Source organism: Schistocerca piceifrons, chromosome X, assembly GCF_021461385.2.
Source record: "Schistocerca piceifrons isolate TAMUIC-IGC-003096 chromosome X, iqSchPice1.1, whole genome shotgun sequence".
NCBI lineage: Eukaryota > Metazoa > Arthropoda > Insecta > Orthoptera > Acrididae > Schistocerca > Schistocerca piceifrons.
The window spans coordinates 788,352,392-788,378,335 of record NC_060149.1 but is presented as its reverse complement, the minus strand read 5'-3'; positions in this window follow the sequence as shown (position 1 = coordinate 788,378,335).

The window sequence follows — 25,944 nt, the reverse complement described above, 5'->3', positions numbered from 1 at the left end:
AGGACATGTCAGCGTATTTACAAGTTTAGATCAATTTAAAATAAGCTAATTTGTATACACATACATTACAGAATTCTAGTTAGAGACAATCATTAGATTTACTCCTTGTATATAATACATTTCTTACAAATAACTTATTAAATAATGTAATGCCACACTGTTCACTCATATCTCACTATTAGTCACTGCACACACTATACACACATTGTTTCATAACACTACACTCACAACAAACACACACACACACACACACACACACACACACACACACACACTGGTAATCTCTGGGCCATTTTTTGTACCGCAATTTCCCATTTGCTGTCCTGAAAAACTGAATCAGCATCCCTCCATAATGAGTGAGATGTTGAGCTCAGAAAGAGGAAGAAGTGTTACAATTGTGCTATACATAGCCTGGGGGTAAGTATTTCTAGAAAGGAAACAAGAAGAAAAAAACATAAAGTGAAGGTGTTATGTGGAATGCTGGATGTTCTATAATCATTATTATTATTATTTATTATTATTATTATTATTTGTATAACTTTTTTTATCTAACCCCTACTCTGTTTTATCTAAGTAATCCTTCAATGTATAAAATGTATTACATAACAGGTACTTTTAGCTGCCTTTTTAAATAAGTGTATTTTTGCAATTTCTTTAAGCTCTTTTGGTAATTTATTGTACAGTTTTATTCCTTGGTAGTAAATGCTGTTTTGAGTTTTAAGTTTATTTCTTCTTGGTAAATGTAATTTGAGTCTATCTCTTGTTGCATGGGCATGGACAGAACTGTCTGCGCACTAATTACCAATGTTATTTTTTATATGTACAGCTGACTGGTAAATGTATTCACATGGAGCAGTTAAAATCCCTAGTGTTTTGAACAGATCTTTACAATGAGCTCGACTAGTATTTTTGGTTATTATTTTTATGGCTCTTTTCTGGAGTTTGAAAACTGTGTTCATATTTTGTGCATTTCTTCTCCAAAAAAGAATGCTATACCTAAGAACTGAGTGTACATATGAATAATATGTAACTAAAAGACACTGCATGTTACACACTGATGATAGGACTCTAAGGGCATAACAGGCTGATGACATTCTGTTTGCAAGTACCTTTGCGTGTTCACACCACTTCAACTGAGAATCAGTATTCATTCCAAGAAATTTTGCATTTGTTACACAGTCTACAGAGATGCCATCTACATTTAATTTAACATGGTCATTTTCCCTCTTCAAACTGAAATTCATGGCATTAGTTTTCTTTATGTTCAGTGTCACTTCATTGCTTATTGACCAATCATAAACTTCCTTGAGAGTTTCATTTACTTTCTCGGCAAGGATTTCTCTTGTTTTCTCACTAACTATAATATTGCTGTCATCTGCGAAGAGAATTTTTTCACCATGAGTAACACTACTGGGAAAGTCATTGATGCATATCAGGAACAGTATTAGTCCTAATATGCTACCTTGCGGAACCCCTATATTAATGTATTTTGATTCTGATAAGTGCTTTACTAAAATAACTTCTCATGGTTGGGATTCACAGTCATATAATATTTCTTAGAAGAAATCATAGTCGCCGTTGATTCTATGACTGTTTCATACAGTCAACAGCGAATATGATGTCTTTTAAGAAAATTTTTACTAAATGTTTAGATCTATTTGAAGTATGTGTTATCTCTACTCTTTGCACCCTGTCTGTTAGGTATGATCGAAACCAGTCATTAGCTACCCCTCTCATTCCTAATGCCTCTAATTTATTTAATAGAATCTTGTGGTCGACTTTATCAAACGCCTTAGAAAGATCCAAAAATATGCCTGTGACACACTCATCTTTATCAAGAGCATCAATACAACTTTTGTGAATTCTACTATGGCTGACGCAGTGTTTTTGCCACTTCAGAAACCAAAGTGGGATTCACTTAAAAGATTGTATTTATTCAGGTAATTCATTAATCTGTCTTTCATAATTGCTTCTGTTATTTTTGAGAATGCTGACAGCAGGGAAATGGGCCGGTAATTTTCTAAGTCTTCTGCATTACCTTTCTTAAGCAAAGGTACAACTCTTACCTGTTTTAACTGCTCTGGAAATGTCCCTGATGTGAAGGATTCATTTATTATATTTGTTAAAGTGGACTTGTATAATCCCTATGCATTGTTTCAGTGAATACATTGGTACTTCATCTAAGCATACTGACTTACTATTTTTTAATTTTTGAACAGTTTTATTCTCTGAGGTTGGAAGTAGCATCATTGTATTTAGTGCAAGATTATTTACAGGTGTTATATTTGTTTTGGGGAATTTTTGCTGTAACTTGTCTGCAATACTTGAAAAATGTTCATTTACATAGTTTGCTAAGTGTTGTGGATCATTTATTACCTTATCCCTCTCCCTTGGCAGTATGTTATTCTGCATTTGTTTACCTCTACCCGTTTCCTTTTCTATAACATCCCAGACTGCTTTACTTTTATTCTCTGCATTATATATTATTTTGTCATTAAACGACATTTTTGCAGCAATCAGCACCTTCCTATAGATATTTTTGAATCTACGATAGAAATTTAAGAATTCTGGATCATTGTGAATCTTTTTCATGGAACTGAAGTGTTTAAGTGTTTGGGATGACTTCTTAATAACTGCTGTTATCCATCTGTTTTTGTGAGATGTTGTTACAGACATCTATAGTTTTGGAAATGCCTTTTCAAAATTCAATTTAAACAATGTGGAGAATTTAGAGAATTTCATATCCACATTGGTTCCTTACACACTTCATCCCAGCTTTGTTTTTCTAGCTCTTTTGAAAAATCTTTTATTTTAATTTCTGATGTCGTTTGTAGGCTTGTAGTTTATGGAATGATTCGATGCCTGATTTTACTGTTGTTATTTGACAGAGATGGTCTGATAGTCCGAGATCTTTTACAGCTACATCACATTTTTCCCTGTCCATATTTGGGGCCACATGGTAAATTACTGATGCAATCGTTGTAGTAACCCTTGTTGCACTATTAACCAATAGGGACATGCCAAAACTTTGAAGGATGCTTCTGAAGGTGCTGCTGGATTCATTTATGACATTAGTGTTGATGTTAATGTCCCCACACAGAATTGTGTTGACCTTTTTACTTGAGACTTTATCTAGAAATTCTGTTAATTTATTGTAAAAACTTTCCACACTACCACTGGGAGGTCTATACACACACAAAATGACTAATTTATTGGTGATATCAAGCCCTGTTAATTCAATCGCTGATATTTCAAAGTGTTCTTCTTCACTTGCTGTACTGTGGACTGTGTACTCAAATATCAGTACATTATCTTTAGAAAAAATTTGTTGAAATCTTGGTATGTATTAGGCATCACTTAGTTGTTATGTTTTATCAATAATCAAACACAGGTACTCTGTGTAACTTCAGAAACCTCTACATATTGCTCTAAATTCACTTAACGTCATTTTAGTTCCTTCCTGTGCTTGATAAATGTACTTAACATTCATATTATCTTGTTAGAATGTGTATGGAAGTGGTGCTGTGGATGTCTCCCACTACTACCAGGTCCTCATGACACTGACACAGACGTGTTGGGATTATTGCAATAGCCAAACTGCTCTGTCCTTAGTCACACAATAAATAAAACGACACCATCTTGAATTGTGCTTATGAGTCTTACAAATAAACACACACACGTGAAGTGTGTCAAAACTGGTAGAAATCAAATTAAATTTAAGAAGGAAACATGGCAGGACTGGAACCCAGATCCTTTGCGCTCATAGGACGAGTCATTACTTTGGTTTGGTGTAGGAGTGAGGGACGGGTGGAGGTAGTGACGTGACAGGAATGAGGGAGGAGTAGAGGGATATCTGGCAGTGCTGCATGAGGTGGTCTGTAGGTACGGCTGACCACGGTGTCCCAAACTTCACGCATCCAGGGTGTGCAAGCCACATGCAGACCAATGCCCAGCCTGTCTCGGCTTTGCTTGGTACTTGTTAGCACCAACCAGAACTGCACAACATTTCATTGAGTACTGCAGTTTGGCATTTTTGTGTCGGCAAAACTCTCTTCAGTTTAGTAGAACTGTGGTGTCAGCGCTGTTTACCTTTAGCTATTTGTGGTATAAAAGACATTGACAGATCCAGTGGCTGTTTGCACAGTAAGAGGCAATCTAGCTATCTATTATTAGAAACCTTTAAAATGAATGGGAATGAAAGAACAGAGGGATGAGAATTCTCAATATATATTATGTAGTCGCATAAGCGACATTACAGTGCCATGAAGAAAGAATTTAATTTAGTTGACAATGAAACAGCAAAAAATTACAACGATCGAAAGACAGGATTCATTGTTATGCACATTAATAAATACTTCGTGCTGAATTTGTAGCTGTGGAATACGAGAAGAAATTGATCTATGTGTAGTAAAATTTTTGAAGTCTCAAGTGTGAATTCACTGTCATCTGCAACAGTTTTCGATGTAAGTAAACGAAGAATGTGGAGACTTTATACAATACTGCAAAGTACGTTGGTTAAGATAAGGGGCACCCCTGAAACGATTTTTCAATTTAAAACTCAATAGTGTTGAATTTATGAAGGAAACAGGATTGCAGGAACGAAGATTAAAACGTCCTGAATGGATTGCAGACATCGAATTTTAAGTGGACTTATCTGCACTTAACGGTAAGATATTGCAAGGTGAGAAATAACTTCCTACTGATTTGATGTTAAAATTGTCCAGGACGTCTACATTGCGTTCATCAGGTAGAATTTCCACAGTTTCATAATATGATTGCAAAAGTACTACACTACGTCGACCAACATCTGTGTGTGAAAGACGTTTCTTCGATTATGAAACTAAATAAGTCACAATTATGTGGCAACCTAAGTGCGAAATTATGTTAAATTATTTTCATCTGTCCGTATGCCGTTAATTTATACCAGATAAAAATTATGTTATGTCTTCAGTGCGCCAAAAATAATTAAATAATACTGAAAATTTGTTTTGTTTTTATTTATGTTGTTGATAAATGTGAAATATAGAACCAAGTCGTATGCAGTGCGAGTGAATTACCATTGAAATTAAACGAATTTGCAGTTTCCCCCTCTTACCCCTCCTCACACTCAGACAGCATGGCTTGGTGGTGGGGAAGCCTGTCAGCCACGCTGACTGCTACGGCACTTGTGCAAGGGTATGGCTCTTGAGTTAGTTCCTTGGCCACCCCTGCCTTTAGCGGTAATGGAAAAATCTGGGAGCAATGCATCCTGCAACAGTAGCCCACTTCATCCACGACTCATGTACACCATCTGCAATATTTATAGGTCTTTGTGTAGACAATGAAATGGTAGCTGCACTGCTGTGTTGGCAGTATTTGTCAACAGAAAGTGCATTAATGAGCCAAAACATCATGACCAAGCGCTTAACAGGATGTCGGTCTATCTTCACAACGCAATACAGCTGTACTTCTGCACGGCTTGGATTGGAAAAGTCGTAGATAAGTTGGTAAAGCAATGTGGAACCACATGTCTATGCATACCATAGCTCCCAACACTTGAGACTGCTTCATGATTGTATTCTGTCGTCAAATATGCTGCAGATCATCTCCTATTCTGCTTTATGAGTGGGCAACCTCCAAGCTCCAGTTTCTGTGAGAGGCGTGGACGTCCACCTCCTTTCGCCTACTCATGGTTTCATCATCCTTCGATCACTTCTTGTCGATGCTCACGACAACAGCACATGAACAGCTGACAAGTTTCAGTGTGTGTGATGGTCATTCCCAGTCATGACGCCATAACAAGCTGCCCTTTGTCAAGTATAACGGCTACAATGATTCCCCCACCCCTTTTTTTTGCTTTCTGGTATAACAAGCCCATTACCAATGCGACTTGCCATAGGTGGGTGACACAGGTAAGGGTTGCTGCATTTCTTTATTTGAAATCACAATACGCTCTTGAAAGGAAAAGGCGTGCGTGGGCCTCAGGGGCCCTTAGTCAACCCTTCTTGGTGACACATGAATTGGACTCCCAAGACCCAAGGAAGACAACCGGGTCAATGCTGATCTGCTGGCGCTAAAAGACTAAATGGTACCCTACAACAGTAGCGTGGTTGCGGGTGTACAAAGGCAATATCAGCAATCTGCAGGAGCTCATGGCGTCAGATTGGGTGGCCACACGGAAGTCCCATATCCGCTCCCACGGAGGGCCTGAAGGATCCAGAGAAGGATCTTATTTTGACGGCCTGGACACGATTAAGCTGTGTGGCTGACATGATGCCTCAAATGGTACTATTTTATAAGACTGCTGGGAAAACAATGGCTCTGTACAGTTAAAGTTTCATGTGTAGTGCGAGTTGGTCACTGAAGAGAAGTAGGCGAGCACTTGCGCTACTTGGAGTCTTTTATGCCATTTTGGTGCTGCGTGCCTACAGAAAACGTAACTCTCAGGTAGAGAATGTGGAATGACCAAGGAATCATGTGGCTGTGTACTTCAAGCCGATCCAGCTGCGGCCTCTTCTTAAAAAGTAGACTCTTGTGGCATTAATTGCATTTAACATGACTTTCTTTGACCTGCACCACGTAACGCTTTGCCTCAGTTGCCTCTGGAGCCAGGCAATATTTGCAAAGTGTTGGTGGCCACTTATGAAAAAGACCATATTGTTGGCGAACTGAGCTGAGGACACCCCAGCCTCCAGGAGTCGGTCATTTATGGGTATGATGAACAATACAGGTGAAAGAACCGACCCTTGGGGGATGCTGACTGGTAATGCTTTTTGGCTCGTTCTCGCCCCATCAGTGGTGATGATGATGGACCTTTCTTGCAGAAAACTATCCATTAGGTGAACATAGCAGTCAGTCAGAGATGGTAGCCTCGGTAGACATCTTCTGTATTGGCTTCTCTGACCACACACTATCGTATGTCTTTTCCTACTCCAGAAAATATGGCCACTGTGGACTGCAGCAAGCTGAAGTTACCTGTGATGTGCTCAATTAGCCGTAGGAGCTGCAGTTCAGCCAAGAGCCTCTTCTGAAAGCCAAGCTGCTCCAACCTTATAGTCCCACCAGTCAACAAAGTTTGCTGGATCCTGGTGAGGATGACCTGTTCCAGTGTCATTCTCATTGTTCTAATCAAACTTATAGACCTATAGTTCTCAGGGACGTGGAGAGGCTTTTCTAGCTTGGGATTGGACACCACTACTGTGTTCATCCGTTGAGGAAGGAAGAAGCTAAGCCTTGAGACATTCTCGTCAAGAGAACCAATGTCTTTCACAGCATTCGCTTCAGCTGCTCATTTCGTTTGGCATCGATGCTGGGTGTGGAAGTCCCTTTACGATTAGCGAGAATCTTCTTGACCGCTAAAGACGTCACAAGGGGCAGGGCGCTAATGGGTGGGCGTTGTTGGTGGTCCTCAAGATACTGAAGCATCTCGAATTCCTCAAGACTTTCATGCTGAAGTCCAGTTGTATGAGGATGTTTTGCAGCTCATAGTCATACATGAACACCTTTGCTATCTGAAAAGATTCCTAAAGTAAACCACGTTCTGACACCAGTACTGATTGCGGTTTCCAGGGCGTGCAGATGTCCTGCATCAGCTTCCGTTCCTGTTTTGTTGCAGGTGGAAGGACTCCAAGTTGCCTTACCATTTCCCACACATTCGAAGAGCCTTGTGTGAAGTCTCTATGCAACCTGTACATCTAGTGTCTATCACATTGGTTGTGATAAGTCTGCTACCTGTGTTTGTAGCAATTTTTTTGATGTCGTAACTCCTGCAGCAGTGGTAGAAGAGCGTCAGTGAGCTGATCAGGGAAGAACACAATAGTTGTGGATCGCTTGAAATTTGGAAGTCAAGTAGTCCACTGTCAAGATAATGTCCTCCTCAGTCCATATGGTGAGTGTCGGTCGAACTGTGTTGGTCAGGTGTTGTGGTAGGATACCAGTCGACTGTTTTTCTAGTCTGTTCTGGGTGTAGGATGCCAGTTCTCCAGAGGGTGACCTGGTGGGGTGACAGAAGTCATATTGTTGACACTGACGAGGTTGGGCATGAAGAGTACATTCCAACTGACAACAATGTCGAGAACATCTTGCTGGTCGGGCTGGTTGAAAGGTATGTATATTGGGTCCATGAGAGGATGGATGTCAAAGCCAAGGCCATCTGAATAGTCCAAGAGGAGATGGCCCCTTATGTTGGTTGCGCGAGAGTTCGACTGGAAGTGCACTACAATGAGGTCAACCCCCAATGAAGGTTCACTCAGAAATATAGAGAAGACGAACCAAATCGTCCCGTCAGAGTCATTGTCCAGGCAAAGATAAGCCATGACAAATGTGGTATTTCCCGAGTTTGTTATCTGAAAATGCAACGACCTCAGTCTGTGTTGCTTGGGGTGGGTCTTCCATTTGGTGCTATAGTGACTGGCGGAGGAAGACTGTTGTACTGCCGCTCCTCTGAAACGGTCTGAATATCCAAAAGGACGCGATGTTCCGCATATGTAAAGTTTCTCCTTCCTTGAGTTGGATTTCGCTAAAGAGGGGGATATCGACAGCGTGGGTGGCAAGGAAAGTCTTAGTCTCTGTTTTCTCGTTTTAATGCCGTTTGCATTGCATACCGCAACGACGAATCCTCTAGTTCGATCACGACGATGCGCGATTTAAGCAAAAATTTACACAATGCTCTCCAGTAGGACTGCGAGTTTTCCCATAGTGTCTGATGCCATCTCGATCTTCGCGACAGTCACTTTGAATTTCGCAATTGTGTAATGTGTGATGATGGAGGCGTAATTTGCTTGACCGATTCGCCAAAAGAGGACCCATTGCCGCCACTTGAAGTTGCTGTAGGGTGTATCGCAGTGACGTTAGCAGAGGACCAAAGTGTCTGTAGCCATGCCTATTGACTTCTCCGCTGGGCGTCCAGGGTCGTCGGTGAAGTTGGAAGCTGTAGAAACTCTTGTGAATGGGGAACACGTTGAGAGCGCGAGACAGCAAACGCAGAAGCCAGTTTGTCGGGGGGTTTAAGCACCTTTCGGCACTCCGGGCTGCCTCTCCAACTCTCGAGGTGTCATGTGGCGCCACAAAGGGCTGGGTGGCCTTCTCCATCGTCAGTAGCACGCACTGCACAGTGGCATGTGGGCCTGCACAGGTGACGCAGCGTGGCGGCAGGTAGCAGTACTCTGTCACATGGTGAAAGCGCAGACAATTTTTACATTGGGGTGGCCCATATTTTGCCTCATAACTTTCAACGCAGACACGAGTGTCCATTACGTAGCACTCATGGTGTCTGATTTTTTGCACTTCGGCAGGGAGACAACAAAAGTAAACATCGGTAGTGGCTTCCTCGTTGATGGGTCACACTTGCTATATTGATGAATGGTGGTGACTTGTAAGCACTTCGTAGTGAGTTCTACTACATCTACATCTACATTTATACTCCGCAAGCCACCCAACGGTGTGTGGCGGAGGGCACTTCACGTGCCACGGTCATTACCTCCCTTTTCTGTTCCAGTCGCGTACGGTTCGCGGGAAGAACGACTGTCTGAAAGCCTCCGTACGCGCTCGAATCTCTCTAATTTTACATTCGTGATCTCCTCGCGAGGTATAAGTAGGGGGAAGCAATATATCCGATACCTCATCCAGAAACGCATCCCCTCAAAACCTGGCGAGCAAGCTACACCGCGATGCAGAGCGCCTCTCTTGCCACTTCAGTTTGCTAAACATCTCCGTAACGCTATCACTGTTACCAAATAACCCTGTGACGAAACGCGCCGCTCTTCTTTGGATCTTCTCTATCTCCTCCGTCAACCCGATCTGGTACGGGCACTGATGAGCAATACTCAAGTATAGGTCGAACGAGTGTTTTGTAAGCCACCTCCTTTGTTGATGGACTACATTTTCTAAGGACTCTCCCAATGAATCTCAACCTGGTAGCCGCCTTACCAACAATTAATTTTATATGGTAATTCCACTTCAAATCGTTCCGCACGCATACTCACAGATATTTTACAGAAGTAACTGCTACCACTGTTTGTTCCGTTATCATATAATCATACAATAAAGGATCCTTCTTTCTATGTATTCGCAATACATTACATTTGTCTATGTTAAGGGTCAGTTGCCACTCCCTGCACCAAGTGCCTATCCGCTGCAGATCTTCCTGCATTTCGCTACAATTTTCTAATGTTGCAATTTCTCTGTATACTACAGCATCATCCGCGAAAAGCCGAATGGAACTTCCGACATTATCTACTAGGTCATTTATATATATTGTGAAAAGCAATGGTCCCATAACACTCCCCTGTGGCACGCCAGAGGTTACTTTAACGTCTGTAGACGTCTCCCCATTGATAACAACATGCTGTGTTCTGTTTGCTAAAAACTCTTCAATCCAGCCACACAGCTGGTCTGATATTCCGTAGGCTCTTACTTTATCTGGCGACAGTGCGGAACTGTATCGAACGCCTTCCGGAAGTCAAGGAAAATAGCATCTACCTGGGAGCCTGTATCTAATATTTTCTGGGTCTCATGAACAAATAAAGCGAGTTGGGTCTCACACGATCGCTGTTTCCGGAATCCATGTTGATTCGTACACAGTAGATTCTGGGTTTCCAAAAACGACATGATACGCGAGCAAAAAACTGTTCTAAAATTCTACAACAGATCGACGTCAGAGATATAGGTCTATAGTTTTGCGCATCTGCTCGACGACCCTTCTCGAAGACTGGGACTACCTGTGCTCTTTTCCAATCATTTGGAACCTCCCGTTCCTCTAGAGACTTGCGGTACACGGCTGTTAGAAGGGGGGCAAGTTCTTTCGCGTACTCTGTGTAGAATCGAATTGGTATCCCGTCAGGTCCAGTGGACTTTCCTCTGTTGAGTGATTCCAGTTGCTTTTCTATTCCTTGGACCCTTATTTCGATGTCAGCCATTTTTTCGTTTGTGCGAGGATTTAGAGGAGGAACTACAGTGCAGTCTTCCTCTGTGAAACAGCTTTGGAAAAAGATGTTTAGTATTTCAGCTTTACGGCTGTCATCCTCTGTTTCAATGCCATAATCATCCCGGAGTGTCTGGATATGCTGTTTCGAGCCACTTACTGATTTAACGTAAGACCAGAACTTCCTAGGGTTTTCTGTCAAGTCGGTACATAGAATTTTACTTTCCAATTCACTGAAGGCTTCACGCATAGCCCTCCTTACGCTAATTTTGACATCGTTTAGCTTCTGTTTGTCTGAGAGGTTTTGGCTGCGACTACACTTGGAGCGAAGCTCTCTTTGCTTTCGCAGTAGTTTCCTAACTTTGTTGTTGAACCACGGTGGGTTTTTCCCGTCCCTCACAGTTTTACTCGGCACGTACCTGTCTAAAACGCATTTTACGATTGCCTTGAACTTTTTCCATAAACACTCAACATTGTCAGTGTCGGAACAGAAATTTTCGTTTTGATCTGTTAGGTAGTCTGAAATGTGCCTTCTATTACTCTTGCTAAACAGATAAACCTTCCTCCCTTTTTTTTATATTCCTATTAACTTCCATATTCAGGGATGCTGCAACGGCCTTGTGATCACTGATTCCCTGTTCTGCACTTACAGAGTCGAAAAGTTCGGGTCTGTTTGTTATCAGTAGGTCCAAGATGTTATCTCCACGAGTCGGTTCTCTGTTTAATTGCTCGAGGTAATTTTCGGATAGTGCACTCAGTATAATGTCACTCGATGCTCTGTCCCTACCACCCGTCCTAAACATTTGAGTGTCCCAGTCTATATCCGGTAAATTGAAATCTCCACCTAGGACTACAACATGCTGAGAAAATTTATGTGAAATGTATTCCAAATTTTCTCTCAGTTGTTCTGCCACTAGTGCTGCTGAGTCGGGAGGTCGGTAAAAGGAGCCAACTATTAACCTAGCTCGGTTGTTGAGTGTAACCTCCACCCATAATAATTCACAGGAACTATCCACTTCTACTTCACTACAGGATAAACTACTACTAACAGCGACAAACACGCCACCACCAGTTGCATGCAATCTATCCTTTCTAAACACCGTCTGTGTCTTTGTAAAAATTTCGGCAGAATTTATCTCTGGCTTCAGCCAGCTTTCTGTACCGATAACGATTTCAGCTTCGGTGCTTTCTATCAGCGCTTGAAGTTCCGGTACTTTACCAATGCAGCTTCGAAGTTTACAATTACAATACCGATTACTGCTTGGCCCCCGCATGTCCTGACTTTGCCCCAAACCCTTTGAGGCTGCTGCCCTTTCTGTACTTGCCCGAGGCCATCTAACCTAAAAACCGCCCAGTCCACGCCACACAACCCCTGCTACCCGTGTAGCCGCTTGCTGCGTGTAGTGGACTCCTGACCTAACCAGCGGAACCCGAAACCCTATGGCGCAAGTCGAGGAATCTGCAGCCCACACGGTCACAGAACCGTCTCAGCCTCTGATTCAGACCCTCCACTCGGCTCTGCACCAAAGGTCCGCAGTCAGTCCTGTCGACGATGCTGCAGATGGTGAGCTCTGCTTTCATCCCGCTAGCGAGACTGGCAGTCTTCACCAAATCAGATAGCCACCGGAAGCCAGAGAGGATTTCCTCCGATCCATAGCGACACACATCATTGGTGCCGACATGAGCGACCACCTGCAGATGGGTGCACCCTGTACCCTTCATGGCATCCGGAAGGACCCTTTCCACATCTGGAATGACTCCCCCCGGTATGCACACGGAGTGCACATTGGTTTTCTTCCCCTCTCTTGCTGCCATATCCCTAAGGGGCCCCATTACGCGCCTGACGTTGGAGCTCCCAACTACCAGTAAGCCCACCCTCTGCGACCGCCCGGATCTTGCAGACTGAGGGGCAACTTCTGGAACAGGACAAGCAGCCATGTCCGGCTGAAGATCAGTATCAGCCTGAGACAGAGCCTGAAACCGGTTCGTCAGACAAACTGGAGAGGCCTTCCGTTCAGCCCTCCGGGATGTCTTTCGCCCCCTGCCACACCTCGAGACGGCCTCCCACTCTACCAAAAGTGAGGGATCAGCCTCAATGTAGGCAGTATTCCGGGCAGCCACAGTCGTAGTCCGATCGGGGGATGCGTGGGACGAGCTGGCCGTCCCCGACAAACCCCCATCCGGACACCCACAGTGATGCCCACTGGCAACAGCCTCAAGCTGTGTGACCGAAGCCAACACTACCTGAAGCTGGGAGCGAAGGGGTGCCAACTCAGCCTGCATCCGAACACAGCAGTTGCAGTCCCTATCCATGCCAAGAACTGTTGTGCAAAGAACGTCTGAACTAATCTACAGAGAGCACAAACAATTCGACACAAAATTTAAACGGTTATTGAAATACAAGATTGCTTAGTAAATGCAGTAATGCTGCTACTTGCGCACTGCTGACACACTGCTCGGCGGCGGAAGGAGACTACGCGATTTTACAATATTCAGGTATTAAAACGCGATGCTACAACTCTCAAATACTACAATACGCCCGAAATTTATGAATTAAGCAACGCAAATACCAAAAACACGCAAAGAAATTAAGAATTAAACTACGTAACAAATAAGTGAGCAAAGAGTATACGACTTGCTGCTGCAGCTGCTTATCCAACGGCGGCAGGGAGCAGCTCCTCCACAGGTATCACTTCCGGCAACCCTTTGAGGATCACCTTTAAGTATTTTCTCTCCGGAAGCTATGGCATAAAGTAGCGCAAATTACAGTACTGACCATTAAATTTGCCACACCAAGAAGAAATGCAGATGATAAACGGGTATTCATTGGACAAATATATCATGCTAGAACTGACATGTGATTACATTTTCACGCAATTTGGGTGTTGAAAAAAATGGCTAAAATGGCTCTGAGCACTATGGGACCTAACATCTGTGGTCATCAGTCCCCTAGAACTTAGAACTACTTAAACCTAACTAACCTAAGGACATCACACACATCCATGCCCGAGGCAGGATTCGAACCTGCGACCGTAGCAGTCACGCGGTTCCGGACTGAGCGCCTAGAACCGCTATCCCACCGCGGCCGGGAATTTGGGTGTATAGATCCTGAGAAATCAGTACCCAGAACAACCATCTCTGGCCGTAATAACGGCCTTGATACGCCTGGGCATTGACTCAAACAGAGCTTGGATGGCGTGTACAGGTACAGCTGCCCATGCAGCTTCAACACGATACCACAGTTCATCAAGAGTAGTGACTGGCGTATTGTGACGAGCCAGTTGCTCGGCCACCATTGACCAGACATTTTCCATTGGCCAGAGATCTGGAGAATGTGCTGGTCAGGGCAGCAGTCGAACATTTTCTGTATCCAGAAAGGCCCGTACACGACCTGAAACATGCGGTCGTGCATTATCCTGCTGAAATGTAGGGTTTCGCAGGAATCAAATGATGGGTAGAGCCAAGAGCCGTAACACATCTGAAATGTAACGTCCACTGTTCATAGTGCCGTCAATGCGAACAAGAGGTGACCGAGACGTGTAACCAATGGCACCCCATACCATCACGCCGGGAGATACGCCAGTATGGCGATGACGAATACATGCTTGCAATGTGCGCTCACCGCGATGCCGTCAAACACGAATACGACCATTTTGATGCTGTAAACAGAACCTGGATTCATCACAAAAAATGACGTTTTGACATTCGTGCACCCAGGTTCGTCGATGAGTACACCATTGCGTGCGCTCCTGTCTGTGATGCAGTGTCAAGGGTAACCGCAGCCGTGGTCTCCGAGCTGATAGTCGATGCTGCTGCAAACGTCGTCGAACTGTTCGTGCAGATGGTTATCTTGCAAACGTGCCCATCTGTTGACTCAGGGATCGAGACGTGCCTGCACGATCCGTTACAGCCATGAAGATAAGATGCCTGTTATCTCGACTGCTAGTGATATGAGGCCGTTGGGATCCTGTATGGCGTTCCGTATTACAATCCCGAACCCACCGATTCCATATTCTGCTAACAGTCATTGGATCTCGACCAACGCGAGCAGCAATGTCGCGATACGATAAACCGCAATCGTGATAGGCTGCAATCCGACCTTTATCAATGTTGGAAACGTGACGGTACGCATTTTCCTCCTTACACGAGGCATTACATCAACGTTTCACGAGGCAACGCTGGTCAACTGCTGTTTGTGTATGAAAAATCGGTTGGAAACTTTCCTCATGTGAGCACGTTGTAGGTGTCGCCACTGGCGCCAACCTTTTGTGAATGCTCTGAAAAGCTAATCATTTGCATATCACAGCATCTTCTTCCTGTCGCTTAAATTTTGCGTCATCTTCGTGGTGCAGCAATTTTAATGGCGAGTAGCGTATGTTGCCCCAGTAAGGCATTTGCCAGCCTGTAATCAGATAACGAGTCAAAACAGTACATAAGTGGTACTCCACGTAAATCGTCCGAAGGGCATCATCAGCGGTGCTTTTGAACTAGGCGCCGCGCTGGATTAGCCGATCGGTCTGGGCGCTGCAGTCATAGACTGTAGGGCTGGTCCCGGCGGAGGTTCGAGTCCTCCCTCGGGCATGGGTATGTGCGTTTGTCCGTAGGATAATTTAGATTAAGTAGTGTGTAAGCTTAGGGACTGATGACCTTAGCAGTTACGTCCCATAAGATTTCACACACATTTGAACACCCTTTGAATTAGGCATTCAATTGTAAGTATTTCGAGGTATGGTACATCACCGATGGCGGAAGTGTGCTCGTCGCAGAGGGCGTGGAGGGCTTGTATTGGCTGTCATGGATTGGACGTCCATGTCCTCTGCAGCAGCGAGTGTTGAGAAGGTATTCTGACTAGGCACAGTATATGGTGACTCGTCCTGTTTGAACTTCTTGCTGACTCGAGCAGATGTCATTGGTTCAGACGTCGTGACGCGGTGACGTTTGCTCGGCATCTCAGTCACGACTATGAAATCGCCGTCGTCCGCCGTTCCTTGATCGAGAGGATTTTCCTGAGTGTTTTCAGTCGGCTTGGGCTCTTCGTCCACGACCTTTTTGTCAGAGACCTCTGGCGACGTCGAGTTCTCGTCTGAAGACCCACATCGTTCTCCTGGCAGGGCACCGTCGTCGTCAGATTCGCTGCGGCGATGCCGTGTACGACTCGTATTCCTCGCCGCCCGACGAAGGGCGTATCAATATGAGATGTCTCTAATGAGTTAGTCTTCCGGTGGTAACTCGCTGATGTGCATCCGACGAGGTGGAGGCATAGCTGGCGCCACACACGAGACCGACACAATCTTCTCGCGTCTTCTGGCCTGACGCCTGCCATGACCTTTGGTTACACGACGGCACTTGAAAAATCCCTACGCTAAAGAGCACTAATGCGCCCCACTTTTCCGCACTCGCAGCGAATACACCGAGAGAATGTGCTCAACGACAAGTTGATATGCACCGAGAGCGCGCGATATGACAGCTGTCACGGCTCCAACCAGAGTGGATTCCTTATTCCTTTTTTTTTTTTTCAAAAAATGGTTCAAATGGTTCTGAGCACTATAGGACTTAACATCTGCAGTCATCAGTCCCCTAGACTTCGAACTGCTTAAGCCTAGCTAACTCTTGGACAGCACACACATCCATGCCCGAGGCAGGATTCGAACCTGCGACCGTAGCAGCAGCGCGGTTCCGGACTGAAGTGCCTAGAACCGCTCGGCCACAACGGCCGGCTCCTTCTCTCTCTTGATTGTTATTTCATCTCCTCTCGCCCCATGTGAACAGACAGCACAGTTGAATACACTGGAAAAAGACTAGAAGGACACTAAACACTTGAAAAAACCAATCGAAAGACACTGAACACTGGAGAGGAGACAATGACCATTACAAACGGAGCACTGCACACTTTCACTAAAACTGGAAATAGACCTGCCCTGGGATGGTAGATTGGGGATAAAAGTAAATATGGGTATGGAGGGAGAGAGGAGAGTGGTGGTGATGAGAACTGAGGACTGGTAGGAGGTAGTGATGAGATCGAGGTGGCTGTGTGGAACAAGGAGAGAGGGGAGCTGCTATTGGGATCCGTAAATGTGAAAAGGAAAGGGGCTAGGGAGCGACAGAGAAGGGGAAAAGGAAGAGATATGGCATGCACTGAGGACGAAGAGGAATCCCTTGGGGTGTGGGGGAGATAGGGTGGGCTGGATTCAGTGTTGGAAGGATAGGTATATGATGGGGCGAGGAGTTCGTAATCCGGGAGAGGGAGAGATTCCCCATTTATGTCTGCTTTGCTTATCTCCTTTGCTTAGCGCGTCACGTACCTGCAGCCCTACCAGGTGGCAGTCAGTCTCAAAGTGGCGAGTGGTCACAATCTTTTGGCTCTCTGCAGAGAATATTACGGGTGGATGAATCATACTTAACAGAAGTTATTCAGCTGAATGAAATGAACTACTACGTATCTATGTTTGAACAATCATCGTTTATGAGTTAACAGGATAGCTGCAATAATCTTAAATATAACCATTACATCCTTCTATACACATCAAAAAGAGTTTTACATCCCTTCAGTTCCAAGAATCCCGGAACGTGTACAGAAAATTAGAATAGAGTTCCACGTAAACATAATTTCCGCCCTTGTTACTGCTCATGAAAACCACACATTGCATGTTGTACCACCATACAGCGAGACCTTCAGAGGTGGTGGTAAAGATTGCTGTACACACCGGTACCTCTAATACCCAGTAGCACTCCCTCTTACATTCATGCATGCCTGTATTCGTCGTTGCATACTATCCACAAGTTCAGCAAGGCACTGTTAGTCCAGATTGTCCCACTCCTCAACGGCGATTCGGCGTAGATCCCTCAGAGTGGTTGGTGGGTCACGTCATCCATAAACAGCCGTTTTCAATATACCCCAGGCATGTTCGATAGCGTTCACGTCTGGAGAACACGGTGGCCAGTCTAGTCGAGCGATGTCGTTATCCTGAAGGAAGTCATTCACAAGATGTGCTCGATGGGGGAGCGAATTGTCGTCCATGAAGACCAATGCCTCGCCAGTATGCTGCCGATATGGTTGCACCATCGATCGGAGTATGGCATTCGCGTATCGTACAGCCGTTACGGCGCCTTCCATGACCACCAGCGGCGTACGACGGCTCCACATGCCACCCCAAAACAGCAGGAAACCTCCACCTTGCTGCACTCACTGGGCAGTGTGTCTAAGGCGTTTAATCTGACCGGGTTGCCTCCGCCGAACATGTCTCAGACGATTGTCCGGTTGAAGGCATATGCGACACTCATCGGTGAAGAGAACGTGATACCAATCCTGAACGGTCCATTCGGCATGTTACTGGGCCCATCTCTAATGCGCTGCATGGTGTCGTGGTTGCAAAGATGGACCTCGCCATGGACGTCGGACATCATGCAGCCTATTGCGCACAGTCTGAGTCGTAACACGACGACCTGTGGCTGCACGAAACGCATTGTTCAACATGGTGGCGTTGCTGTCAGGGTTCCTCCGAGCCATAATTCGTAGGTAGCGGTGATCCACTGCAGTAGTAGCCATTGGGCGACCTGAGCGAAGCATGTCATCGGCAGTTCCTGTCCCTCTGTATCTCATCCATGTCCGAACAACATCGCTTTGGTCCACTCCTAGACTCCTGGACACTTCCCTTGTTGAGAGCCCTTCCTGGCACAAAGTAACAATGCGGACGCGACGAACTGCGCTACTGACCGTCCAGGCACGGTTGAACTGCAGACGACACGAGCCGTGTACCTCGTTCCAGGTGGAATGACTGGAACTGATCGTCTGCGGAGCCCTTCCGTCTAATAGGCGCTGCTCATGCATGGTTGTTTACATCTTTGGCCGGGTTTAGTGACGCCTCTGAACAATCGAAGGGACTGTGTCTGTGATGCAATACCCACAGTCAAAGTCTATACTCAGGAGTTCTGGAAACTGGCGTGATGCAAAACATTTTTTGACGTGTGTATTTTCTTCTATATACAGCTTCCACCTATACTCTTACCCTCCCTCGCCCGCTCTCTCACTGCCACTACCAAACTACTCCTGCACCTTCATTTCTTCCTTCTTACCCTCAATTAATTCATTACACCCATTACGACAGCACCCTCACTCTCCCCCACCCCCCGCCACACGCACACATAAATCCAAGAAACTAAACAGTGTGCATAAACTGACGGAAGATGAATCACAACACCACGAAGGAGTCGTGCGACATAAGCGAAAGTTGGTAGTCGTGTTTCTACATCTGAAAGACAATGTACACTACTGGCCATTAAAATTGCTACACCAAGAAAAAATGCAGATGATTAACGGGTATTCATTGGACAAATATATTATACTAGAACTGACATGTGATTACATTTTCACGCAATTTGGTTGCATACATCCTGAGAAATCAGTACCCAGAACAACCACCTCTTGCCGAAACAACGGCCTTGATACGCCTGGGAATTGAGACAAACAGAGCATGGATGGCGTGTACAGGTACAGCTGCCCATGCAGCTTCAACACGATACCACAGTTCATCAAGAGTAGTGACTGGCGTACTGTGACGAGCCAGTTGCTCGGCCACCATTGACCAGACGTTTTTAATTGGTGAGAGATCTGGAGAATGTGCTGGCCAGGGCAGCAGTCGAACATTTTCTCTATCCAGAAAGGCCCGTACAGGACCTGCAACATGCAGTCGTGCATTATCCTGCTGAAATGTAGGGTTTCGTAGGGATCGAATGAAGGGTAGAGCCACGGGTCATAACACATCTGAAATGTAACGTCCACTGTTCAAAGTGCCGTCAATACGAACAAGAGGTGACCGAGACGTGTAACCAATGGCACCCCATACCATCACAGCGTGTGATACGCCAGTATGGCGATGACTAATACACGCTTCCAATGTGTGTTCACTGCTATTTTGCCAAACACGAATGCGGCCATCATGATGCTGTAAACAGAACCTGGATTCATCCGAAAAAATTACGTTTTGCCATTCGTGCACCCAGGTTCGTCGTTGCGTACACCATCGCTGGCGCTCCTCTGTGTGATGCAGCGTCAAGGGTAACCGCAGCCACGGTCTCCGAGCTGATAGTCCATGCTGTTACAAACGTCGTCGAACTGTTAGTGCAGATGGTTGTTGTCTTGCAAACGTGCCCATCTGTTGACTCAGGGATCGAGACGTGGCTGCACGATCCGTTACAGCCATGCGGATAAGATGCCTGTCATATCGACTGCTAGTGATACGGGGCTGTTGGATCCAGCACGGCGTTCCGCATTACCCTCCTGAACCCACCGATTCCATATTCTGGTAACAGTGATTGGATCTCGACCAACGTGAGCAGCAATGTCGCGATGCGATAAACCGCAATCGCGATAGGCTACCATGCGACCTTTATCAAAGTCGGAAACGTGGTAGTACGCATTTCTCCTCCTTACACGAGGCATCACAACAACGGTTCACCAGGCAACGCCGGTCAACTGCTGTTTGTGTATGAGAAATCGCTTGGAAACTTTCCTCATGTCAGCAACTTGTGGGTGTCGCCACCGGCGCCAACCTTGTGTGAATCTTCTGAAAAGCTAATCATTCGCATATCACAGCATCTTCTTCCTGTCGGTTAAATTTCACGTCTGCAGCACGTCATCTTCGTGGTGTAGCAATTTTAATGGCCAGTAGTGTACATTCAAATTACGCGCCAGCCGCAAATCAGGTTAGCTTTAAATACAACCTGTAGCGGTTGTGGGCGTTAGTTACCTTTGAGAGACTGGACGTGGTGACTTGACGATAGTCAAGAACGCTTTTAAACCACCTCACTAAGTTTGACGAGGTCGTGTAACAGGGCTACGAGAAGCTGCATATTCCTCCTGAGGTATTGTAGCAGGACTGGAAAGGAATGTAGCCTGTGTACATGATTGCTGGCAGCGGTGACCACGAGAATGTATGGTCATAAGAAGACCGGTCGCGGTACGGCCACGTCGCACTATCGAGTGGAAGGACCATCTTGTTCCGCGTAGCTCTCTGGTGCATGGTACAGCATAGCAACAGTAAGAACAGGAGTTGGCACCACAGTGGCACAACGAGTTGTTACAAATGGGATATCTCACGGACAGCTCCGATCCAGAAGCCCTACAGTGTTTATTCCACTGACCACAAACCAGCGCTGCTTGCGACTTCAGTGCTGTCAAGCGAGAGCTTATTGGTTCAAATGGTTCAAATGGCTCTGAGCACTATGGGATTTAACATCTAACCCATGGACATCACACACATCCGTGCCCGAAGCAGGATTCGAACCTGCGACCGTAGCAGTCGCACAGTTCAGCTGATCGGAGTGCGGGGTGGAGGTTTGTTGTGTTTTCTGATGAAATCTGGTTCTGTGTCGGTGCCAGTGATGGTTGTTTGTTGGTTACAAGGAGGCCAGTTGAGGGCCTGCAACCAGCGTGTCACTGCGCTAAACACACTGCACCTACACCAGCAATTATCGTCTGGGGAGCGATTACATATGACAGTAGGAGCGCTTCAGTGGTTATCCCACGCATCCTGATTGCAAATTTGTACCGCAATCCTTTGATTCGATCTGTTGTTCTGTCATTCAAGAGCAGCATTCTGTGGAGTGTTTTCCAACAGGATAACGCTCGCCCACATACCATTGTTGTAACCCAACACGCTCTACAGAGGGTCGACATGTTACCTTGGTCTTCTCGATCACCAGATCTGTCTCCAGTCGAGCACATATGGTACATCATCGGATAAGAACTCCAGCGTCATCCGGAAATAACATTAATCGACCTTGTATTGGCCGACCAAGTATAACAGGCATGGAACTCCATCCCGCAATTCTTGCATGTTTCCATTCTTTCATTCAACATTCTGGCGGTTACACCGGTTGTTAATGTACCAATGTTTCACCTCTTCAACGGCTTACATTAACCTGTGATCTTAATAACTTAAATACGTTACCTAGACAAATGCATTCTGGTAATTTCATTACATTCCATTAACTATTTTTTGGTGTTGGGATGTTTTTTCAATCAGTGTAGAAACTGTGCATTCTCAATGTTGCTCCTACCCAAAAAAACACTGCAAAAGCATCGGACGACAGAAAAAAACACAACACTGGGTAGTAAACACAAATTTCCATAGCGTAATTTCGTAGGTTGTGTGTTCTATAAAGTTTCTCTCATTAATAATGAAATGTCAAAGCACCAAATTCAGATCCAAAAAAAATATAGGCTTCTAACAGCTGAAAATAATCTCTAGTCATTGAGACGTGTCCGGAATATTCCCGCGTCTGCGCTAGGCACGGTGTATCTCATTTCCGTTAGAGCTGTGGCTATGAAAAAAGAAAGTTGTGAATTAAAGCAGTCCTTCAGTGAACTGATACACAACTGAAATCGCTTTAAAAGTGTACTGAAATAGCCACTATGGTCTTTTTTAAATGCATTTAGTAATTCATTACAACTTACTTGGGTGTCCTTAAGTGCGTCGTAAAGGTGTCCTTCCATTGCTAACGTGAATTTCGGGAACAACCAGAAGTCGGGTGGGGTCAAATCCGGCGGCGATGGCAGCTGATCCAGGACTATGATCCGTTTCCTGCCCAAAAATCGCGCTCGCTCTTCGCTTTGTGGGTTAATGCGTTGGTGTGAAGGAGCAACCAAGAACCTACCCCTCGGTATTACCGTCTCTCACTCATCGACACAAACTTTAACACAAAACTTGATGTTGCCTACCTGCTCCACTGCCATTTTCCGACGAGTGTCAGACAATTACTGTTACATTCATGGCTACGTCGCCTGCTGCAGCCTACGTAGCTGTCATTGTAACTCAAGGATCGAAACACCGCAACTCGCATCGAGATAGCATTGGAGTTTCTAATTTCACACAAGCAGTGCTAACATAACTGGGACGCAGTGTGTCCGTAGCCTTCAAAATCAAAACAGCGTCTGTAACCGAGACGCGTTCCAAACGGAGAGCTGTTATTGAATTTCTTTTGACGAAAATACAGAGCATCACAGATAGTCGTACGTTCTTGCAGAATGTCTACGGAGACCTGGCAGTGAAGAAAAACACAGAGAGGCATTGGGCTGGGCGTGTGTCATCAACGCAACAAGGTCGCGCAAACCTGCCCGACCTCCCGCGAGCCAGCCAGCAGCATACAGCTATGACTCATGCAATGTTAGAACGTGCGGACACTCTCATTCGAGGCGATCAACGGATCACAATCAAACACCCCACTGCTCAACTGGACGTCTCTGTTGGTAGTGCTGCCCCAATTTGCCAACAGTTAAAATGAGTTCCCCACCAGTTTCAAGTGCAAAGACCACCAGAATACCAGTAACAAAAATGCCCTTGCTCTCATTACGGCTAAAACTTTTTAAAATTATTATGAAAGAAAACAATAAGTATATTAGAAATTAGTTTCCTTTATTATAAAGTACACTACTGGCCATTAAAATTGCTACACCAAGAAGAAATGCACATGATAAACGGATATTCATTGGACAAACATATTATACTACATTTTCTGTATCCAGAAAGGCCCGTACAGGACTTGCAACATGCGCTCGTGTGTTATCCTGCTGAAATGTAAGTTTTCGCAAGGATCGAATGAAGGGTAGAGCCACGGGTCGTAACACACCTGAAATGTAACGTCCACTGTTCAAAGTGCCGTCAATGCGAACAAGAGGTGACCGAGACGTGTAACCAATGGCACCCCATGTGACCATCATGATGCTGTAAACAGAACCTGGATTCATCCGAAAAAATTACGTTTTGCCATTCGTGCACCCAGGTTCGTCGTTGACTACACCACCGCAGACGCTCCTGTCTGTGATGCAACGTCAAGGGTAACCGCAGCCATGGTCTCCGAGCTGATAGTCCATGCTGCTGCAAACGTCGTCGAACTGTTCGTGTAGATGGTTATTGTCATTGGATCTCGACCAACGCGAGCAGCAATGTCGCGATACGATAAACCGCAATCGCGATAGGCTACAATCCGACCTTCATCAAAGTCGGAAACGTGATGGTACTCATTTCTCCTCCTTACACGAGGCATCACAACAACGTTTCACCAGGCAACGCCGGTCAACTGCTGTTTATGTATGAGAAATCGGTTGGAAACTTTCCTCATGTCAGCACGTTGTAGGTGTCGCCACCGGCGCCAACCTTGTGTGAATGCTCTGAAAAGCTAATCATTTGCATATCACAGCATCTTCTTCCTGTCGCTTAAATTTCGCGTCTGTAGCACATCATCTTCGTGGTGTAGCAATTTTAATGGCCAGTAGTGTAATAAAATGTTCACAATCATTAAATGAACATACAATAAATAAATCGGCAGGTCAAGCTCAGGAACATACAAAAAGTTCTATAACAACAGCTAATCATTTGAATGAGTTCGTCTTTTTCGGATGAACCATTTTTGTCTGCATCATCAACATCGTCGGTTTCTGATTAATACGGTTCCTTGGTACCTATTTGTTTTACAACGTTTATCTGAATTTCATATTCGTTGCAGCACTTTCCTTCCGACCTCAAACCACAGCCTATTCTTAATAAAGCAGTTAAAAGATTTAACTTCATTCTATTCCTCTGCTTGTATTTTATTACATTCATACTGCTAAAAAGTCTCTCAACATCGGCAGTATTAGGAGAGTAATGGCAGAAGTCGCTAATTCCTCAAATTTGGATTCCCCTTGAGCATCTTTGAAATGTAATACTTCATTCCAAAATTTTTTTTTTTGTGTCTTTGGTCTCGTTCCAGTTCAACAAATGAATTTTTCGCCACTGATCAGACACTTTTTGTATAAATTGTACACTTTTATTGAACTGAGCCATTATATCAATTAGATTTTCTTTGTTGTGATTAAGTGCTTGTTCAATATTTAATCTGGAAATTTTTTTCATCAGTGTCAAATTTTCTGGTAAGTTGTTTTTTATTTCTTCAATCAGACTTACTAAAAATGTTATACACCGATTAAGCAACATTTCTTCGTCTTCCCGTGATAATCCTTTTCCTCTCATTTCAAGCAACTGCTTTTGAAAGCGGATGCCCACACAGCATCTTCCGTCGAAGAAATCACGAATATTTTGAGTAAAAATATTAACTTTATTTACTGGTAAAGTAACTTTGCTGACAAGCGTATCTATCAGGTTGGTCAACTTATCAAAGAGTTTGGTGTGATCTGTATCTTTCGACTCAAACATTTTATGGACTCTATTTCAATTAATATTGGATATACAAATGAAATATACAGGGTGAAAAGTATTTAAACCGACAAACTCTGGGAGGTTGTAGGGGACATCAAAACAAATATTTTCCCCTAATGTCATTTTTTCCTGTGAGGATTATTTAAACCGGTGGAGGCTGTATTACGCTCTCCGGTTGTTAGAGGCCATATTACGATCTTCAGTTGTTAGAGGACATATTACGATCTTCAGTTGTAGGCAACTGCTTTCCATCAGTGTAGTAGCGCATTGTCTCTGTTTACTAATGGAGCGATACACCTGGAGTGAGTACACTGATATGGTTAGTGCGTACTACGTAGCGCACCACAACGGACGAGCTGCACAGCCGGTTTATCAACAACAACATCCTAATCGCCGTATCCCGCATCATTCAACCTTTGCTGCTGTGTACCAACGTCTGCGTGAGACCGGGTCATTTAGCAGATTACCTGGACAGGGACGCCGTCGCACGGTTAGAACGCTGCAATTTTAGGAAGCTGTCTTGCAGCATGTGGAGCGGGATCCTTCAATCAGCACTCGTGCAATTGCACGTAACATGGGGACGAATCAGAAGAATGTAAGAACATTCCTTCGAGAGCAATTGTTACGTCCATTTCACTTACAGCGTGTCCACAACCTGGAACCAGTTGATTATCCACCCAGAGCACAGTTTTCGCAGTGGTACCTGGAACAGTGTGAAATGCATCCTACATTTCCATCCTCTATGTTGTTTACCGATGAAGCAACGTTCGGGCGTGATGGAGTCTTCAACATGCACAATTCGCATGTTTGGAGTGAGGATAACTCACATGTCACAGTTACTAGCGCTCA